The sequence below is a fragment of the Pelophylax lessonae genome (assembly GCF_965119305.1).
Source record: "Pelophylax lessonae genome assembly, chromosome: 1".
NCBI classification, from domain to species: Eukaryota; Metazoa; Chordata; class Amphibia; order Anura; family Ranidae; genus Pelophylax; species Pelophylax lessonae.
Window position 1 is genome coordinate 590201480 of NC_138768.1, and position 21288 is coordinate 590222767.

Sequence of the window (21288 nt, forward strand, 5' to 3'; positions counted from 1 at the left end):
CAACACCACCCCCCCCCCCAACCCCCCAATCATATGTTTGCAGCTATCTAGTTTGCCATCAATACCAATATAATCATACATTTATAAGACATCAGACCTTTCCAACAAATACCATTGGAACAGCACTCAGCTGCTGGAGGTGTGTTATACAATATATATTTCAAAAGGGAAACAGTCCACTAGAGGGGTTATTGTATATTAAGCAGCACAAAACATCAGATGTCATATAAGAAGACCTGGATATATTTTGTACAGGGAGTGCCCAGCTACAAGGTGAACAAAACGTTATATATATATATATATATGTATATATACAGTGGGTACGGAAAGTATTCAGACCCCCTTAAAGTTTTCACTCTTTGTTATATTGCAGCCATTTGCTAAAATCATTTAAGTTCATTCTTCTTCCTCATGAATGTACACATAGCACCCCATACTGACAGAAAAACACAGAATTGTTGACATTGTTGCAGATTTATTAAAAAAGAAAAACTGAAATATCACATGGTCCTAAGTATTCAGACCCTTTGCTCAGTATTTAGTAGAAGCCCCCTTTTGATCTAATACAGCCAGGAGTCTTTTTGGGAAAGATGCAACAAGTCTTTCACACCTGGATTTGGGGATCCTCTGCCATTCCTCCTTGCAGATCCTCTCCAGTTCTGTCAGGTTGGATGGTAAACGTTGGTGGACAGCCATTTTTAGGTCTCTCCAGAGATGCTCAATTGGGTTTAAGTCAGGGCTCTGGCTGGGCCATTCAAGAACAGTCACGGAGTTGTTGTGAAGCCACTCCTTCGTTATTTTAGCTGTGTGCTTAGGGTCATTGTGTTGTTGGAAGGTAAACCTTCGGCCCAGTCTGAGGTCCAGAGCACTCTGGAGAAGGTTTTTGTCCAGGATATCCCTGTACTTGGCCGCATTCATCTTTCCCTCGATTGCAACCAGTGTTCCTGTCCCTGCAGCTGAAAAACACCCCCACAGCATGATGCTGCCACCACCATGCTTCACTGTTGGGACTGTATTGGACAGGTGATGAGCAGTGCCTGGTTTTCTCCACACATACCGCTTAGAATTAAGACCAAAAAGTTATATTTTGGTCTCATCAGACCAGAGAATCTTATTTCTCACCATCTTGGAGTCCTTCAGGTGTTTTTTAGCAAACTCCATGCGGGCTTTCATGTGTCTTACACTGAGGAGAGGCTTCCGTCGGGCCACTCTGCCATAAAGCCCCGACTGGTGGAGGGCTGCAGTGATGGTTGACTTTCTACAACTTTCTCCCATCTCCTGACTGCATCTCTGGAGCTCAGCCACAGTGATCTTTGGGTTCTTCTTTACCTCTCTCACCAAGGCTCTTCTTCCCCGATAGCTCAGTTTGGCCGGACGGCCAGCTCTAGGAAGGGTTCTGGTCATCCCAAACGTCTTCCATTTGAGGATTATGGAGGCCACTGTGCTCTTAGGAACCTTAAGTGCAGCAGAAATCTTTTTGTAACCTTGGCCCGATCTGTGCCTTGCCACAATTCTGTCTCTGAGCTCTTCAGGCAGTTCCTTTGACCTTATGATTCTCATTTGCTCTGACATGCATTGTGATCTGGAAGGTCTTATATAGAAAGGTGTGTGGCTTTCCTAATCAAGTCCAATCAGTATAATCAAACACAGCTGGACTCAAATGAAGGTGTAGAACCATCTCAAGGATGATCAGAAGAAATGGAAAGCACCTGAGTTAAATATATGAGTGTCACAGCAAAGGGTCTGAATACTTAGGACCATGTGATATTTCAGTTTTTCTTTTTTAATAAATCTGCAACAATGTCAACAATTCTGTGTTTTTCTGTCAGTATGGGGTGCTATGTGTACATTCATGAGGAAGAAGAATGAACCTAAATGATTTTAGCAAATGGCTGCAATATAACAAAGAGTGAAAAATTTAAGGGGGTCTGAATACTTTCCGTACCCACTGTATATATATATATATATATATCAGTGTCAGGAGAGCTGCTTACTTTGCTTTTTCTTCATAAATAATTTAAGGTAACAATTACTTTACAACGTAGTTGGAAATGTAGAGGTGGAACAAACTACAGAAAGAACAGTTTAAAATAAGGTAAGGTTTTTCTACTTGTATTACTCCTGGTCCAGCTCAGCTGTCTGACTTGTATTCAGACTGCTACAGCACAATCACTGCACTGCCCAGCCAAGCAATAAGAACAGACTGCATATGCGCAGACTGCATATGAGCAAACAAGGCTGTCATGCCGGTTTTTGGTGCCAGACGGGCTGATCTGAGTATTTCAAAAACTGCTGATCTACTGGGATTTTCATGCACAACCATCTCTGGGGTTTGCAGAGAATGGTCTGAAAAAGAGAAAGAACCCAGTGAGTGGCAGTTGTGTGGACAAAAATGCCTGCTTGATGTTAGAGGTCAGAGGAGAATGGGCCGACTGGTTAAAGATGATAGAAAGGCAACAGTAACTCAAATAAGCACTTGTTACAACCAAGGTACGTATGCAGAATACATCTATGAATGCAAAACACATCAAACCTTGAAGCAACCAAGGTATGCAGAATACATCTATGAATGCAAAACACATCAAACCATGAAGCAGAAGGGCTACAGCAGCAGAAGACCACACCGGGTGCCACTCCTGTCAGCTAAGAATAGGAAATTGAGGCTACAATTCACACAGGCTCACCAAAATGGGACAATATAAGAGTGTAAAAATGTTGCCTGGTCTGATGAGTCTCAATTTCAGCTGCAACATTCAGATGGTAGGGTCAGAATTTGGCATAAACAACATGTAAGCATGGATCCATCCTGCCTTGTATCACAGTTCAGGCTGGTGATGGTGTTTTTAATGGTGTGGGGGATATTTTCATGGCAAACTTTGAGCCCCTTAGTACCAAATGAGCATCCTTTAAATGCCATGGCCTACCTCAGTATTGTTGCTGACCATGTCTGTCCCTTTATGACCACAGTGTACCCATTCAGATGGCTTCCTCCAGCATGCACCATGTCACAAAGCTCAAATCTTCTCAAACTGGTTTCTTGAACACGACAATGAGTTCACTGTACTCCAATGGCCTCCACAGTCACCAGATCTCAATCCAATAGAGTAACTTTTGGGATGTAGTGGAATGGGAGATCCACATCATGGATGTGCAGCTGACAAATCTGCAGCAACTGTGTGATGCTATCATGTCAATATGAACCAAAATCTCTGAGGAATCTTGTTGAATCTATGCCATGAAGAATAAAGGCATTTCTGAAGGCAAGAGTGGGGTCCAACATGGTACTAGAAGGTGTACCTAATAAAGTGTCTGGTAAGTGTATATATATATATATATATATATATATATATATATATATATATATATATATATATATATACACATATACAGTAAATATATTTTTTTTAATATATATATAAATAAATATATAAACGATGATCACTTTCAAGTGTATTGTGCTATGCCTATATAAAATAAAAAAATCAAAGATTTACAGTAGATTCCCATGCAAGCAATCTCTAGCACTTGGTATATTAAAGATATAACATATGTTTAAAAGCATAATCATATAAAAATGAATATGAACATCAGAAGACATAGGCCCACCAAAGCAAATGGATTCAGGAATTTTATATAGATAAGTCATTAAAAACATGATACCAAGTTTTTGACGGCCCAATAAGTTTATCACCAGCTAACAATACAGTAAGCAGTCTCTTCATTTAGACGACAACAACAAAATGTCCTAGTGGGTAACTAGTAATAAAGTACTGAATGATTATCGCACATAAAGAAAATGGAAAAACAAATTGTGGGGTTGTAAAATTCTGCCCTGTAGTCTCTCATTACATTCAATGAATAGCTTTTCTCCCCATGAGGACATTCATTTTATAGAGTCATTTCACAAAGATCTAATAAAATAGCTGTGAGGACAAAATGAAGCAACAGATTTGAGGTATACAATTTACATTGCAAATATTGATAGGATCAGACTAGAAGGAATGGTCAGAATATTTATTGGGGGTTGTTTGAAAGGCTTGCAAGGCCAGATAAGTTTCTACAACAATGATATGTTTTAGCTAAATGTATATACCTGGAGCCAGACTGTATGAGAACATCTTTATATCACCAGTTAGGATTAGGGATGATCGAATGGTTCGGGTCGACCATCGGTTCGACCCGAACATTGGGTGTTCGAAATTCGGCCGAATTCCGAACTTTTTGCTGTAAAAGTTCGGAATTCAGCCTCCAGAACCGCCCAAAACGCAATGGGGCTTTAAAAGCCCGTGATTGGCCCAGAAACATCAGTAAAAGCCAATTGAGGGGGCAGGAGTCTGCTAGGAATGTGATTGGAGTGACTAGGGGGTGCAGAGGCAAATCCGGAGTGATTATGCCCCCCATACGCCCCCCAGTATATAAAATAGCCCCGCCAAACCTCTAGCACTGTAATACAGAGGCTGTGGAATAGAGTGGAAGCATTTCTGTTACTCCTGCTGCTTGTAAAGCTCCAGTGTCATTTTGCAATTATTAGTGTGAGGAAAGGGAGCGTAGTTAGGGTACTATATACCACTATAGTTAGATTAAAAAATCTAGTTTTTGTAGGGATAGCTTTAAGTGTCAGGGTGATCGTAGTGTAGTTTAGGATGACCTGACTCTGCCATGTCAGGGTGACCGTAGTGTAGTTTAATGTGATCTGACTCTGCCATGTCAGGGTGACCCCACTATGCAGATTCTGGGTTAGGGGTATACATATATATATATATATATATATATATATATAATATATATATATATATATATATATATATATATATATATATATATATATATATATGTGTGTGTGTGTGTATATATACACACACACACATATATATATATATATATATATATATATATATATATACATACATATATATATATATACACACACACACACTGTTTTTTTTCTGGTTCTGGACATGCTACAGAGCTGAAACTTCACAGGTACACTTTTTGGACCCCCCCCCCCCCCCCCCGACACTAAATCCAAAGAAATCTCTCTTTTTTTTTTTTTTTTTTAATCATTTTTTCAATAATTGGTTCTCTATCAAAAATGACAATTTTTAAGAACTTTTTTTTGCCTGATTCATAGTCCCTGGGGAATGACCCAGAACCCTAGGCACTTTTTAGGGGCATTTATTGGGTTTTAGGGCTTCAAAATTGTGTTTTTTGATTCCAGAAGTTTGGGTCCCATTGATTTCAATGGGGTTCTGGAATCCGAACTGAACTTTCGGGAAATTCGGGTGTTCTGGTCGAACAAAACTTTTTAAAAGTTTGATCATCCCTAGTTAGGATGCGTTAATTGAGGAAAACATGCTGGATGCATGGGTTTGTGACAGGTAGGCCCACTAAATGCACATTTGAGTAGCTCTATCTAACTCATTACCATATTCTGGTCACTTCTGTCTAAGACAGTGCTATACAGAAATCAATCATGTCTAAAATAGAAGGTACAGGTTAGTAAAGGAGCACTGGTTTCTGTTCACCACTTTTAATTTTAATTCCACAGAAGGAGCTGCTAAAAATCTCCAAATATAAATGTGTTTTGGGTGTTACTTCCAAAAACCGAAGAAATTTGGGTTCTGTGCATCAGAATGGCTGGCAACTGCCTAGGTACATATGAAATAGAGCTAGGAGGTTTTGTGAAAATGTTATAGTGCCAGCATTCTTGTTACACATAACACATCTATTTATCTATGTTTGCCTGTAAAAAAAGGGAACCACTTGCTTAGGCTACGTTCACATGTTAGCGTAGCGGACTGCGGGCAGAATCACCTTGATTCTGCCCACGATGCGGAAATCATTGCAAATCGTAGGACGCCTGTGCGTTGCCGTTGATTTGCAATGGCACTCCAAACGTTGTGCGATGCTGCCGCGATTTCTGCCTGCCGAATCGCGGTAACATTGTGCAAACAAAATCGTGGGTTGCATGAGGCCCCAAAGAAGCTCTTGTACCTTTTTTGGGCATCATGCAACCCGCGATTTTGTTTGCGCGATGTTACCGCGATTCGGCAGGCGGAAATTGCGGCAACATCGCACAGCGTTTGGGGTGCACTTGCAAATCAACGGCAACGCACAGGTGTCCCGCGATTTGCAATGATTTCCGGATCGCGGGCAGAATCTTGCTGATTCTGCCCGTGGTCCACTATGCTAACATGTGAACGTAGCCTTAAAGTATGTTGTTCAATTTTAGGGAGAACATATTTTTACATATTGTTGCAGTGCTTACATTAACAATGTTTGGTGTGGCTTTCTCATTTTAAAATTCTTTCTTTTCCATATTTTTTTTATTATATCAAATATGAAGATTTGTAGATTACTCACTAGAGGGAGCTCTGTATTTGTCTCATCTCACTGCTTGGCAACTGTTAATATCAGTTAGCAAGAGATTGAATTATATTTAGTGAGTTGAACAACTCACAGACTTGCTTTGTTGGAAAGGGCAGTAAAGCACCACCATAGCACTTAAAAACGTGAAGCAGAGGCCAAGTACTTAATAAACAAATACTTCTGCCCCCGTGTATATATTGAATATTGTTACAAACCGTATACAATTTTATCAAAGCGTTAAAACACAATGATAATATTATTTACATCATGACGATCTCTTTATATGTATGTCTAAAAAGTAACAGAAATTACTATATATTGTCTTTCCAGTGGAATTTGGAGCATGTGATGATTTGAAAATGGATTGTAAAATCTGAACACAGATTTAATTGGTTGCTTGCATTGATTTATAACATTATTCTTTCTCTGTACCAATATTGATCTATATACCTGTTTTTATAACATTTGCTCTTTACTTTTTTCTTTCAGTAGCACTAAAAAGAATTGGATCAGTTTGAATGCAAGGACTTATGTTCAAGCATAATGTAATAACTCTCTATTTTATTATTAAATCTTAGGCATTTTAAATGTCTACAACATACAAGACAGACTAAACAATCTAGCATTTTATAGATGGGTAGCATAAACAGATCTAAATAACATTGAGTAATATTAATACAGGTATCTAAGAATGATAAGAGTTACTCCAGCAATACAGACTTTCATCAGCACACAGATTTTGGCATAATTGGTATTGTCAATTGAATTTGGCTTCTAATATTCTTAGTTGAAATGATTTTTGTACTAATTCGATATAAAGTTATGTTTACCCGTGAATTGCAAATGGATCTTGGCACGCTTTGTGCACATCTCAATATGCTCATTTCACGGTCTTGGTTATATAGCTCTAAGTTCTGACAACTAACATTTTATAGCACAGTCTCCAGGTAGAGGACATCACGCAACAAAAAAATGAGGTTCAAGACCTTATTTGCAACAACCTTCTCAACCAGCATTCAGGTTAAATGATAACAATTCTAGAATCGTATCACACTGTATCAAGTCACAGAGACGCAGAGTGATACCTCCTTGAGATGTCTTCATTTGCATACTAATAAAACATCTCGTCCTTGTGCCCTGCTCTGGCCTCAATTAACAATTCTATCTTAGAACCCCAGGTTTCCAGGGGATGTAAAACAGGGTGGAACACTACAGAAATTTTCCCTCCGGAAACAGAAACGCTAATGGAGCTTATCATTTCCATCATTAATTTAATCAAAAAAGCTTGGGGCAGCATTCTGCAGCAATCTGTTAAGAAAACATTTCCCTGTGTGTGGAAGTTTCTTGTTTCAATTAAACACTTTTCTTCATTTTTTTTTTTTTCTTAATAAACAAATATATTGCAATTTAGTATGTTGAGCACCAACCAGCCAGACACAATGTGGATGTGCCTGGTGCTGCAGTTTGTGAAGTGGAAATGTTTTTGGATGGGAGTATTTCATTAAACACAAAGGAGATATGTTATGACTCCCATTACTGAAATTAAAAGGAGTTAGAAGTCATCTTAGCATATAACGAACATAACAGAACTGCTGACTTATAATAAAAGAAGACATCGAGAGTGGCCTTTATTTAATAAGGCAGAGAGAGCTGGGAAAGTGCAGTAGCTCACAGTCAACAATCAGGAATGATCCTGGCTTGTTCTAAAAGCTCTCAGCTTATGAATGTAGAAATCTTCTAACAATGCTTCTGGTAATTGCAAATGATTGCAGCTTATACTCAAAAAATACATCCCACTCAGCCTTATTTATCAAAGAATAACCAATAAAATACAAATCTTTCAGAAGATTCCCAAAATCCCAAGTCTGATTAGACCCAGCAGCCTTCCACTTTAGGTGTACACACATGGCTTGCCAAGTACAACAGAAAGTCAGGAAATCTTCAGCCAGAAACTATTAATGAGCAAACTGGCCTGGGTTTGGATCATGGGAGGAATTGCAAACTCAGCTTAAAATTTGCAAACCCTTAACATTGTGCCTGAACTCCCAAGTCTAAGGAAGATGAATTTTCTATTTTTTTCTGGCCTTTTTCATACTCAGTTTGCAAGCTTTTGGTTGACAAAGGGTCATAGGTAGCTAGGCGTGACATGTACCAATGCAAAAAATGCCCTGCTGCAGAGATGGGTCACTTAATAAGGCTTTTAAAAAAAAAACGTTAAAAATTATTTAATTACTTATAAAAAAAATGCTTGGCCGTTGCATTAAATGAGCACGGGAAATGGTGCACCTGTAGGAGGTATTACAGCAAAAGTTACATTTAGAGGGAGAAAGAAAAATAGTGCAGCTAAGGACAGTTTCTTCTCTTACCAGCTACTGTTTTTAAACAAAGACGTTGGGGGATCCCATGTGATATTATTGACCACATATGGTCATGGCCATGTTTGGTCAATGACGTTAGCCAATATTACCAGCTGGTTTGCTGACATTCAGAGGCCAGCCAGGTTGCTGTAATTCCTGGCAAGACTCTGGTGGCATAGTCTGCATGGGTAGTCATGTTCCACTGGGTCAGCGGGGCACCATTTAATGTGGTTGACAATGGATCTGAATCATTGGACACAAAGAAAAAAAAGAGAGCGCATAGGCTCCTAGTGCAGTAACCTTTATTAAAAAAAGTAAAGTTGCACTAAAAATTATCGATATAAATCAGGAGTGTCAACAATTGCAAAGGCATAATGCTGAGATATGCGGATATCTTTATCTCCTACCATCAACCATGGTACAGCTCAGCCTTCAATTTTAGGGTCTAATGCACCCTGGACCTGCATGCACGAGGGCTGTCACACCACAGGCTCTCCATAGGGGCAGCATAGTGCACTCAGCTGCTCAGCAGCTGATACGATCCCAAAAATCCATGAATCGGGTGATCAGTAGGAAGTCAGCAATCAGCATTGGACGGCAAGACTGTCAAGTACGCAACACACTGTTGCTCTGACAATGCATTTTGGAGGGGCAGAGTATTTCTTTTAATTGCTTGAAAAAGAAGGCTCCGTCCCTCCAAAAAACACATTGCCATAGCAACGGTGTGTTGCATGCTTGGCAGTCTTACCATCCATTGCCGGTAACCAACTCCCAGCTGATCCTCTGTTTGTGGAGTGCTGGGATTGGTGCTGGGCGTTGAGGAGCTGGGTTCACGCTCCTGCCACCTGGAGAGCCTGTGGGAGCCTGTGCTGTGAAGGCCCTCATGCATGCAGGTGGTGCATTTGACCCTAGAATTAATGACTGAGCATCCCTTGGTTGACAGGAGGAGGGAAAGTTGTCTACAGCATTATGTCTTTGCAATTGCTGACATGCCTGACTTACAATTGTAAGTGCAACTTCAGTTGTGTTTTCTTACTTTTTTAATAAAGGTTACTGCACTAGGATCCGGTGCGCTCTTTTTTTCTTTGTGTCTCTTCAGTATCCGGTGTCCCACTTGTTCAAGGAACAGCAAGGTGTCTCTGGTTTCATTTTTCCAACTGCATTTAACTGTTTATTTATGGATTTTTGGACTGACTAAGCAGATCTATTTTTGGCAATAGCGCATGTTATCAACACAATATGTTTTAAATTATTGGACAATGTGATTGATGATGGATTTATGCTGTAGAACATATTTATTCCCCCTTTTTTTAATAAAATATTTTGTTAATGGTGGCTTTGTGTTTATGTATATTGTACACTTTTTTTTTAATAAGCACCCCTTACTTCTTTACATAGGGGCAGGGCTGATAACTGAGGGCCCTCTTATTCTAAAAAAGGCTTCCAGATTCTGATAAGTCCCCCCACAGACCCCTACATCCACCATGTCAGTGCTGTAAGAATGAGGCCATAGTCCCCATTATTATTTAAACATGTTGCCTTGTTTGGCGCGGGCCCTGGCATGTTACCCCTGCAATGTCGAGGGAATGTGTCCTGGTATGGTTCAGCAGGGGGTTTTCATGCTCTATGCCCCTCCCTTTTCTAGCCAGCCAACTGCATGCCTGGATAAGGGTCTGGTATAGATTTTTAGAGTGGTGTAGATTTTTAGGTTGGTGGGCCACGTCACTTTTTTATTTTTAATCTTAAGTCCCTCTCAAAATTTATACCAGACCCTTATCGAGGATAAGGGTCTGATAAGGATTTTAGGGGGGGACCTACTTAATTTGGATGGGCGAACTGGCCAAATCTGCCAATTTAGTTCCCCTGTTTGGCAAACCTAGAAAGGGTAGTGTTCTGGTCAAACCCACCATCAACCTGAAGCTCATCCCTACCACACATAAAAGCCCCTAACCTTTCCAGTTTTATGCAGCTGAGGGCTAGTGTGGGGGTGGATCCTTTGTCATAATAAAACTATCATGCATGACCTTCTCTGCACTTTTAGCAATGCAATAAATTAATACGCTATAATACCAAAAGTATTGGGACACCTGCCTTTACACGACATGAACTTTAATAGCATCCCATTGTAGGGTGAGTTTGGGTGGAGGAACTTGACTGGCCTGCACAGAGTCCTGATTTCAACTCAATAGAACACCTGAGGGTTTAATATTGAGCTGGGCCCACTCTTTGCAGCTATAACAGCTTCAACTCTTCTGGGAAGGCTGTCCACAAGGTTTAGGTGCGTGTCTATGGAAATGTTTGACCATTCTTCCAGAAGCGCATTTGTGAGGTCAGGCACTGACGTGGACCGGCTCAATATTGAACCCTCAGACTGAGACTGGGATGCCATTAAAGCTCATTTGCATGTAAAGACATGTATCCCAAAACTTTTGGAAATATAGTATATGTGTGTTTATGGGAAGGTCGTTTGGTTCAAATTTTAGCTTATACAACTTGGATATTGCACAATAGGAGAAAAGGAAGCATAAAAGCAGAAGTCAGCTGAAAAAGTACAGATTGCTTATGGGTTTTATCTTGAAGTTATCTGCTTTAAAAAAAAAAAAAACATTCCACATTCAAATACTGTATAAGACTTTAGAAGTATCTTATTATGTCCAGGTCTAACATTTTTTCACTAGTAATTTGCAATATTGCTGCACAAGATCACAGACTGGGGGCTCAGGGGGTATGTATCAGTTTAATTCCTTCACCAAACTGGTACTATGCCAAGAGAAAGCAGTTGCATGAAGGCAATGGGCCTGTTTGCAAGGAACAGGTAATAGCATTTAATTTTGTCTGCAGGTTTTAACTCTTGTGTGCATCCAGCCACGATCACTGCAGGTAATCCCTGGCTGTGTGAACAGGCACAAATATCTGCAGCCAGAGACAGGCTGCCATTGCACTGTTTGGGCTCAGTGGCCATTGCTATCTGCGCACAGCTGTCAATCCCAGCTGCAGAAATCAGTAGATTCTTGGCGATGGGATATTTCAGGAGGCATGCAGTGGTCAAAAAAATGTTAAAGCAGTATACTTCATTTTTATTACAAGATTTTTGAATGACCACCCACAATTATTTCACTTGAGCATATGGCTAACCCCCAGATGTTACCTTCCTCAACCTTATTATAAACTTACAGCCATTGATTACCCCCTGAATTGATGGCTGCCTGAAAAAACCTTCCCAGACTGAAAATTCTCCTTAAAAACCGATGGTCACCTGCTACTTCACCCTCCCACATTGTCATCAAAATCAATGCTTCAAATTTGAACCATACTTAAACATATTAATTTGATGTGCTTAGGTGCATATTTAGTCTCTACATTTTCTACAAAGGCAGCTGTTGTATTGTCTCTTTATGGAAATAGGTTGTGATGAAAGAATGAGTTAAGTCAATACTGCATTATTCAGTGGAAATCATATTCTGTGTATAATAAAGTCTCAGTTAAATGTTTAGTGTAATTTTTCTACATTTTCAAGCTTTTTCTATTGATGCTTATAAATTATGCAGCTGTAATTGTGCCATTTGCATAACTGTAGCACACTGATGACTAAAATAAGTTTATTGTATTTTATTAAACAAGCCAATTAAAAATTCTGACTCCCAGTTCTGATTGCTTGATAGTAAAATGTTCTTATTACCATAGCTCTTTTGTGTATATATTTTACAGCTCCCGCCAGACTAAAAGCCTCAGTATAAAATAGTTACGCTATTTTACATGCATATATATTAATCTACTCTTCATTGGAGAAATGTAAAAATATATGGCTTATATCACAGACTCTTATTTAGGGTATTGATTAAAACCATTACACTTTTATTGCAAGGTTCATCACACATGATTACACATGAGCTTAGCTGCTCGGAGACTGTTATAAACACTCCCTTTACATGAAAGTACATGGCACAGCAAGGAACAGATACACTTGCTGCATATCGTGTAGCAGATTTCTTTATTGTGTTTTGCAGATGATAGATAACACACAGTCAAGCAAATCATCACACATTATTGGCTGTTATTAAAAGCCAATTACTCCAGACACTGACATTTTCCATGGTTACTGGCAAGCAGAATCACAGGCTTGGCTACTTGCGTCTCTCAGAGGCTGCAGTGATGCAATCTTTCCAGCTATATTCCCAGTTCCATTCAACTATCATGGCCACTGCAACAGCCAAATAAGAATATTATGTTCTCTCTGAGCATTCTCAATAAAACAGAACAAAACAATTAACCGGGAGGTTTAGCTGCACTTTCATTATAGACTTCTGAGCAAGTTGTGGAAGTCCCTTCAGTAGCCAGCCAAGGTGGAGATGCCTTCTAACCCACATTAAAGCGGAGTTCCGGGCACAAAATCGACCTAATCGATTTTGTGCCCATCCGCTGGCTCCTCTTCACCTGAAAAGGAATTGGATAGTTAGGTATATATTTTTTTTTACTCACCTTGTAATTGTAGATAGAAAATACTCACCTATTCTCTACTTCCTCCCTCTGAGCCGCGGCTCCGCCGTCACTTCCTCTTTGCGATGATTCCTGGGAGCTGAACGTCATCGCTCCCAGGAATCAATGCGACGGCACCGGCCCCGCTCGTCACTTCCGGGGCAACGCCGCATTCCCTGCTAAAACAGCTTCTGGGCATGCCCAGAAGCTGTGGAGGAATGCGGCACCGCACCGGAAATGGCGAGAGGGGCCGGTCTGGGAGAAGAAGACACGTAAGAGGATGCAGAAGAGGATCGTGCTGGCTTCAGCTGCCCACAACAGAGATGGCAACGCTGTAGAAGAAATTTTATAGGTGAGTATTTCTTCTTGCAGGTAAGTGCGAACCGGGACAGATCAGAGGCTAGCCATTGTGGAATGTACTAGCCCTGACTGTCCCGGGGGTATGTTTATTGAAAAACTGTTTTTGTGCCCGGAACTCCGCTTTAAGCTAGTGCATTTTACAGGAATGGGTTTAGGCACATAGCTCAGGGCAACACAAGCCAGCTTCTTCAGCAGGGCCTGTAGGAGAGTAATCTTTGTTATGTTGTATTCAGCAGAAAACCTTGCTATCCATTCTTACTTCTACTACAGCTGGCTTTAAATAGTTTTTTTATAGATTAATCCAGTCCTTGATAGTTCAAAGATAGCTGTTAGAATTTTAGTTCTGATTCTAACATTCACTCTGTATAAGCTCCTCTGCTTTGCTTGTGTTTATCCTGCATAAAAGTGGACTGGTAGCTTCATCCAGAATGATCATTGATTATGCATGAGCAATGTACATATTGTGGATGTGTTATATTTTACTCTGCATATCTCTACATTGCTCTTGCAAAATGACCTCATTAAAATCCTGAGGTCGACTGGTTGAGTGCTGGCTCTCTCTTCTATTGGCTGTTGATAGTGTCAACACAAGCTGTGTACTCCCAACAAAGAAAATGAAAGGGTGTGGTGCTGGTTGGATTTGTTTCAAGGTCATTGATTATGAGTGATTATAAACCAATCCTCCCCAAATTCAAAAACGTTTGGACTGCAGAGAAGTATAAGAGACCTTTTAAATTGTACTTTGTTTGTTATGTGACTTCTCATTGATCACTATTTAGTGAGCAACCTGGAAGGACTTTGGTAGCTGCATACCACATCAAACTTTTATGTAAAATGGAATAATCCAGGTTGGTCTCTGAATTCCAGATAATTGTCAAAATCAGTCACTGGTATTACATTTATCTTTTTTTTTTTTTTCTTTTTTTTATTACAACATAAAGAGGATCTGAACTGTGGGACATGTGCCCAGAGAAGATAAGCAGAGGGTGAAGTCACCATAATTTTTATAGGCTTGCTGCAGCTGATATTTTTCCTGGTACTGATTTACCATGCTTTGTTCTGTACTATGGGGTTGATTTACTAAACAAAAATAGGGTGTTCACTTTGCAAAGGAAGTTACCCTTTGTGAAGGAATTAACCCCAGAGCTTAGTGAGTGTGGTGAAATTTCACTTTGCAAAGAATACCCAATCACATGCAAAGAACATAAAACCAGCATTTTTGCTTATACAGTGGAACCTTGGTTTACGAATACCTTTGTTTACGAGTGTTTTGAAAGACGAGCAACATTTTTTTAAAAAAACTGTCTTGATATACGAGCAGTTTTATACACTAAAAGCATGCCATCCCCTCTGTTAATGCACTCTGTTACATACCATTATGTGTCCCAGTGCTTGTACTGTATATAAACATGCCGATTTATATTGTTTCAGAGTGTCCCTGCACTTACTGTATATGTCTCCTCGTTTCTCTGCCTCTCTCTCACCTCGTCTCTCTGCTCTACCCAGCGGGAGGGGCCGATCACTCCTTCTGACGTCATCTGAGGAGGAGGGGAGGAGAGAATCAGAGGGCTGCAGTGAACAGCCAGACAAGCTCTCATACAGTATAATCGGCAACTGTTATGTACAGCACGGACACAGGGACACATAATGTTTAACAGAGGAGATGGCATACTTATACTGTACAGTAATGTACTTTATACTGTATATAATAACAGCATATCTTTATATTACTATAAATGCTTATGGAACGAATCATCTGAGTTTCAATGCTTTCCTATGGGAAAACTTGCTTTGATATACGAGTGTTTTGGATTACAAGCAAGCTGCTGGAACCAATTATACTATTAAACCAAGGTTTCACTGTACATGATTGGATAATGGAAGACACAGAGCTTCACCTCATTCACTAACCTCTGGGGTAAATTCCACTGTAAAGTGCTATGGCAAAGCAAACAGTATTATTTGCCTTTAGTAATTCAAGCCCCATGTCTCTGTGTGGAGGTATATATCTTGGTAGAGGGTTGGGCCTTTGATTTCTGATTTCTGACCTGCCTCCCAAATGACTGATGATCAGATAACATGTGGGGTAATATTCAAGAAGCAGAAGATAAGTAGAACTGACCCAGAGGAAGCAGAAGCTGGCAGATGCATGAAGTGCAGGTCTCCAGGCACAGCATCCTCTCCAGAAAGTACCAAAGTAATGACATCAATAAATCTCATTCCATATCTCATGAAAATAGCAGTCACAGCAAATATGCAACTATGAGGCTACAGGCACAGGGGTGCTTATGTAAACTCACATCCAAGGAATTTCTCTGCTATTTTCAGGAGTAATAACTAAACATTTTCACTTTTTTGGTGCAGGTCCACTATTTTTTTTATCAACAATAAACCAGTGCTGGCATGTTTGTGGGCACTGTATGGAAGGGCAAAAAAAGAATTGTATTTATGCTCAACAACCGTATGCAACTTTTAACATGGTCCACAGTATTTTACAGTTTCATCTCAGTGCTTGACAATTTATCCACTTAAAACATTAGCTGTGTTTCTGTCTGCATGAGAACGCAGATACAGTACTAAAAAATCGTTGTCTAATTTTGTTAATTGACTTAGCGGTTATGTGCTCTTTTCCATTGTATCTCTATTAACTCAGATGTAATAATGACTTTAATGCACCTTCTTGTCAGCATTAAACCATTTGGAAACATGCTATCTATAATAACAGCAAGAGCAAAAAAAAAATCTATTAAGGTTGGGGCATTCAAAACAATGGATGGAGTTATGCACCCCTCTAATTAGATTTATTTACATTCCGCCCATGGTCAACCAGTATTTATTTTGTATTACCTACAGTATATAAAGGATGTTGGAACTTTAATTTGACGTTAGATATTTTTTTATTTTTCAAACAGTTTTTGTTTTCTTTTTTATGTGTTTATTATTTTTTTTTTCTTTTAAATTATGTTTAGTCATGTCCTTGTAGCTATTTTATTTTCTGAAGCTTATGATGTTTAATGTATTGCTGACAAATATGTCAGCAAAGACTCTACATTTTGACTTCCAATAGGCAGCTATGCTTTTAACTGTAATTCTGCCAATTTTCAGACACACAAATTGTTTTCAAAGTGCTACATTTCTTGAAAATTACATACACATTACCTGCTGTGTATGATGTTTTCAACTAATACCTTCATAAAAATATGTTAAAGTGGAATTCCAGGCTTTTCCTAACTATGCTTAAACCTGCTCCCACCCCCTTCTAACTCTTATTCTAACTACCCTGTAAAAGGGAGATGCTTATATTTTCCCAAGTCCCAGGGCACTTTGGTCTGGTCACTTGATTGCCTCCCAGCCGTGACTTCAGGGTAAATTAATGCCCAAACTTATGGGTGACCCCATCGCACAGGTATTTCAGCCATTGTCGGCAATCTTTCCTCTCCTCTGAAGCTGGCAGATGGTAAGAACATGTGACTGGACCAGAATGATCTCAGGATAGGTATACAAACACAGGGTAGTGTCTTTCTTTCATAGGGTAGTTAGAATAGGAATTAGAAGACGGTGCAAGCATTGTTTGGAAAAGCCTGGACTTTCATGTTTTGGTATTTTAAAGCCTAATTACGTCATCTAGGTTTGTATTGTTATATATTAATTGAAAAGGAGAGTCTGGTTTCAATTCTGACAAGCTGGTTGCAGACTAATTTTTCTTTTTTTTCAGCGGAATGGGCTGAACAAAGAAAAATGAACCAATTCTTTGATCCACACAAATGAGGTGCATGGAAGAATCCCATTCCCCCTCCAGGACATTGTATTCTGAATCACTGTCAAAATACACTGATAAGTGTTGGCAGCTGATTGGCTGCAGCCACTGATCAACAAATGTTTTCCAGCATGTCCTTTCAACAGAGTTTATTCAAACAATTGACTTCGGTTGAGCTGGGATGGCTACACACTGATTGAAATTTGGCCAGTCCCCGCTGAACCAGCTGAATTTCGAACAGTGTACAGCCATCCCTTCTTGAAAGAATTCCATGTGTCTATGGCTAGATTTAGGTTTTCTTGGTATTGATGCTAACAACATATCAGTATTCTCAATTTCCTTATGACCCTGAATCGGAAAAAATACAGGATGGTGTGTTTCAGGAGTCCAGCGCCACCGTCTTTTGAAGCTAACTGTAATCTCACCTAAAAAATACGGGTTTATGTCAGAAAGCCTGTGTTAATGTGTGTTGCATTGACCTGGATGGAACATTGCAGGTCAACATACCCAAATGCAGCAAGCAGGATTTATTTTTCATTACATTTCAATGGTTTGTTGGGAAAATGATAGACATTCTGATGATGTCCATGCATTTTTCTTTTGTTGTTGTTGTAGAATATATTATAGTGTATCTAGTGGTAATGAGTCCTTTGAAGTTTACTTATAATATTCCTTTTTAAAGGACTTACCAATATTCAGAGTCTTCTAAAAAGCAAACTAATTGGGTATTAATAAGATATAACAGTGGTTATTGCAGATTATTACAATGCTTTCACATAGGTAATGAACTGCCTTCGCTGGTATAAAACCATGGATTTGGGGGATATTATTCATCCTTCTTGGGAGATTGTGTGTTTGGCCAAAGTCCATGACCCTAAGCTGCGTTCTGCAGGAGGTGTTGAGCTGCTATTGTGAATAAAGCCTCTTTGCTTGTTACAGCCATCAATAGATCTTATTTTAACAAGTGCTACTACTGTTCTGCCTAGCTCCCAGCAGATCCATGTAAACAAGCCACAGGTAGCTCTTTCACTGTTCATTAGAAAAGAGTTGAGATAAAAATGGGTTATGGATTAAACAAAGTAAATAAAGCTTTAACGTGATTCTAAACTATTACCTTGTAAAACAACCCATTTTGTTTAAAGTAGAATTAAAGACAAACTCATTTTGTATAGATATAAAAAAAAAAAACATTATTAATACATTTTTTCCCTTTTTTATAAGTGATCACATTCCCTCTGATCTCAGCTGCATAAGAGAGATGGGCGAGGAGAAGCAGCAGCACACTGATTTTTCCAGTGACAAGCTGTGCAGGGGGGATGTGTTAGGACATGTCTGATCATTGGAGGAGAACACAGTGAGTTCGCAGCATAGCTAGAGAACTGACCCCTGTGTGCTTAGTGTGGTCAGTTTTAAATAGGAAAACAAGGGGACCAGCAGGAATGCCAGGGATTTCACACAAAGAAAGCAATACAAAGAGAATACTTTCTTATACAAGTACATGGTACAGCAGGCACATATTAGGAATATGAAATTTTGGGGTAGCTTTAACTTTAACTATAATATTGTGTATGTATACATGGGTGTCTATTTATTTAATAACAAATGTTGTACAAATGTCTCAGCATTCAAACAAAAGTCCAACATAATCCCCATAATGTTTGTAATATGTGTCAAATTCCAATTTCTATTTGTCATCCTGCACAGGGAAATTGTAACATTCCCTAAGATTCAATCCTAAGCGAAAAATCTTTAAAAAGAAGTGAAGAACATTTGACCAATAGACAAAATATCCTAACACTAAGTGCTAAGAACAATTGACCTAAAGAGGAAATAAAAGGAGGGAGACCACTGTAGACTAAGAGGTTAATGTATAAAGAATTTGCATAGACATTATCTTAGTGAAAGTGAACGGACATTTGTTCTGTCGAAAACAAATGCGAATAGGCTATTATTATTATTATACAGGATTTATATAGCGCCAACAGTTTGCGCAGCGCTTTACAATGTGAGGGAAGACAATACAATAGTCTATGTCTTGTTCTGTTAGAATCATGGATATAAAGTGGAGAGGGGTTAAAACAACTGTCAATTTTATTGCTGTCTGTTAGGAGGATTAACCCTTTACATTTGTTCTGTTTACATTTATCACCCAAAGTAAAAGAAAATCCCAAATTTTGGGTTGACATTACAACACTAATAGAGGGGAAATCTTTGGATGGGGACACTAGTTCTGGTGACCCTGGTGACACACTGGAATTCTCTCACTTCCTGTTTTGGCTATGGAACAGAAAGTGAAGTGAAATACCGCCAATGGGACACAGATGGCAAAAAAATATAAAAAAACATATAACCCTCCCTTACTTTAACCACTTCCGGACTGCCTGCCGCATATATACTGGGTGGCCTGGCTGCACACAATCATGTACATGTATGTGATTTTGTGCAGTAGATGTTAGGGGCGCACGTGTGCTGCTAGAGCACGTCTTCCGCTGTGACTAGATACAGCAGGAGCCAAACAGTGGGCCCGGCAGCTGCGATGACCGCCGGTACCTGCCGACCGTTCGGTGGAATGACAGAACAGCGGTCTGCCAATGTAAACAAGGCAGATCGCCATTCTGTCACAGAAGAAGAGAGAGATCTTGTGTTTCAGCTAAGCTGAAACACAGATCTCTCTTTTCCTTTAGTGCATCCACTCCCCCCACAGTTAGAAAGCACTCCCTAGGAGCACACTAAACCCCTTGATCAACCTTGGTGTTAACCCCTTCCCTGCTAGTGTCATTTATACAGTAACAGTGCCTTTTTTCATACTGATTACTGTATAGGTGTCACTGGTCCCCAAAAAGTGTCACTTAGTGTCAGATTTGTCCGCCGTAATGTCACAGTCCCACTTAAAATTGCTGATCGCCGCCATTACTAGTAAAAATTAAAAAAAAAAGTTCATAAATAAATCCCATAGTTTATTGGCCTAAATTGATGAAAAATTTTGATTTTTTTTTCTAATTTATTGGGTATGTTTTATAGCAGAAAGTAAAAAATATTGTTTTTTTTTTTTTTTTTTTCAAGATTGTGGTTCTTTTTTTTTTACAGCGCAAAAAAAAAAAAAAAAAAAATGCAGTGATCAAATACCACCAAAAGAAAGCTCTGTTTGTGGGAAAAAAGGACATCAATTTTATTTGGGCACAGCGTCGCACAATGGTGCAAAAGTTTTCTGTTAAGTTACACTTTAAATCATGGGTTTAAAACAGAAAATACCACATTTGGCCAATATATGGAGCTAGGTATTACACTGTGGTCAGTGTACGTGTCTCCGTCATCTGCAGCTATCTGCAGCTCTCCTCTGTCCTCCTCCCCCCTTCCCTCTTTGCCTGTCAACTCACTAGCACCGCTCTGCTCCCCTCCTAGCTGCTACAAAATTATGTGATCTTTACATCATCCCCTCTGTTAGATTACCACCTGTATTCTAGTTTCTGTGCTTTATTAAAGAAAGCAGATTTTTACCTGTTTTCACAGCTCCTATCAGCGATCACGTGACTCCAAACTCTCTCCTCCTTTCCTCCCCACCTCCCCTGCTGACGTCAAAGGAAGTTCTTGGCCCCGCCCCCTGGAGATGTCAGAAGGGTAGATAAGAGAGCCAGGAGTCACGTGATCGCTGATAGGAGCTGTGAAAACAGGTAAAAATCTGCTTTTTTTTTAAATAAAGCACAGGCACTAGAATACAGGTTGTAATCTAACAGAGAGGGTGGTGTAAAGATAACATAGTAGCTTAACAACCACATTAATGTTCTATATATGTTCTACCTCTGTTCTTCTTCACTGTATAGAATTGTGTAGACTGGTTGACCTAAATTAATGTGTATGTGTAGAGAACATTCATTTGATTTTATGTAAATAGGAAAATAAAATCCCCCTACAATGTTGTCTCCTTCTTAGTAAAACATTTTGGCAACAAAATCATGTCAAGGGTATGTA

At 39.4% G+C, this 21288-nt stretch overlaps 1 protein-coding gene across 2 annotated transcripts in view; it reads right to left on the bottom strand.

The window, feature by feature from the left end:
* Window positions 1-21288, bottom strand: part of UNC5C (unc-5 netrin receptor C) — a 514725-nt gene that overhangs the window by 282724 nt on the left and 210713 nt on the right. The window lies entirely within an intron of this gene.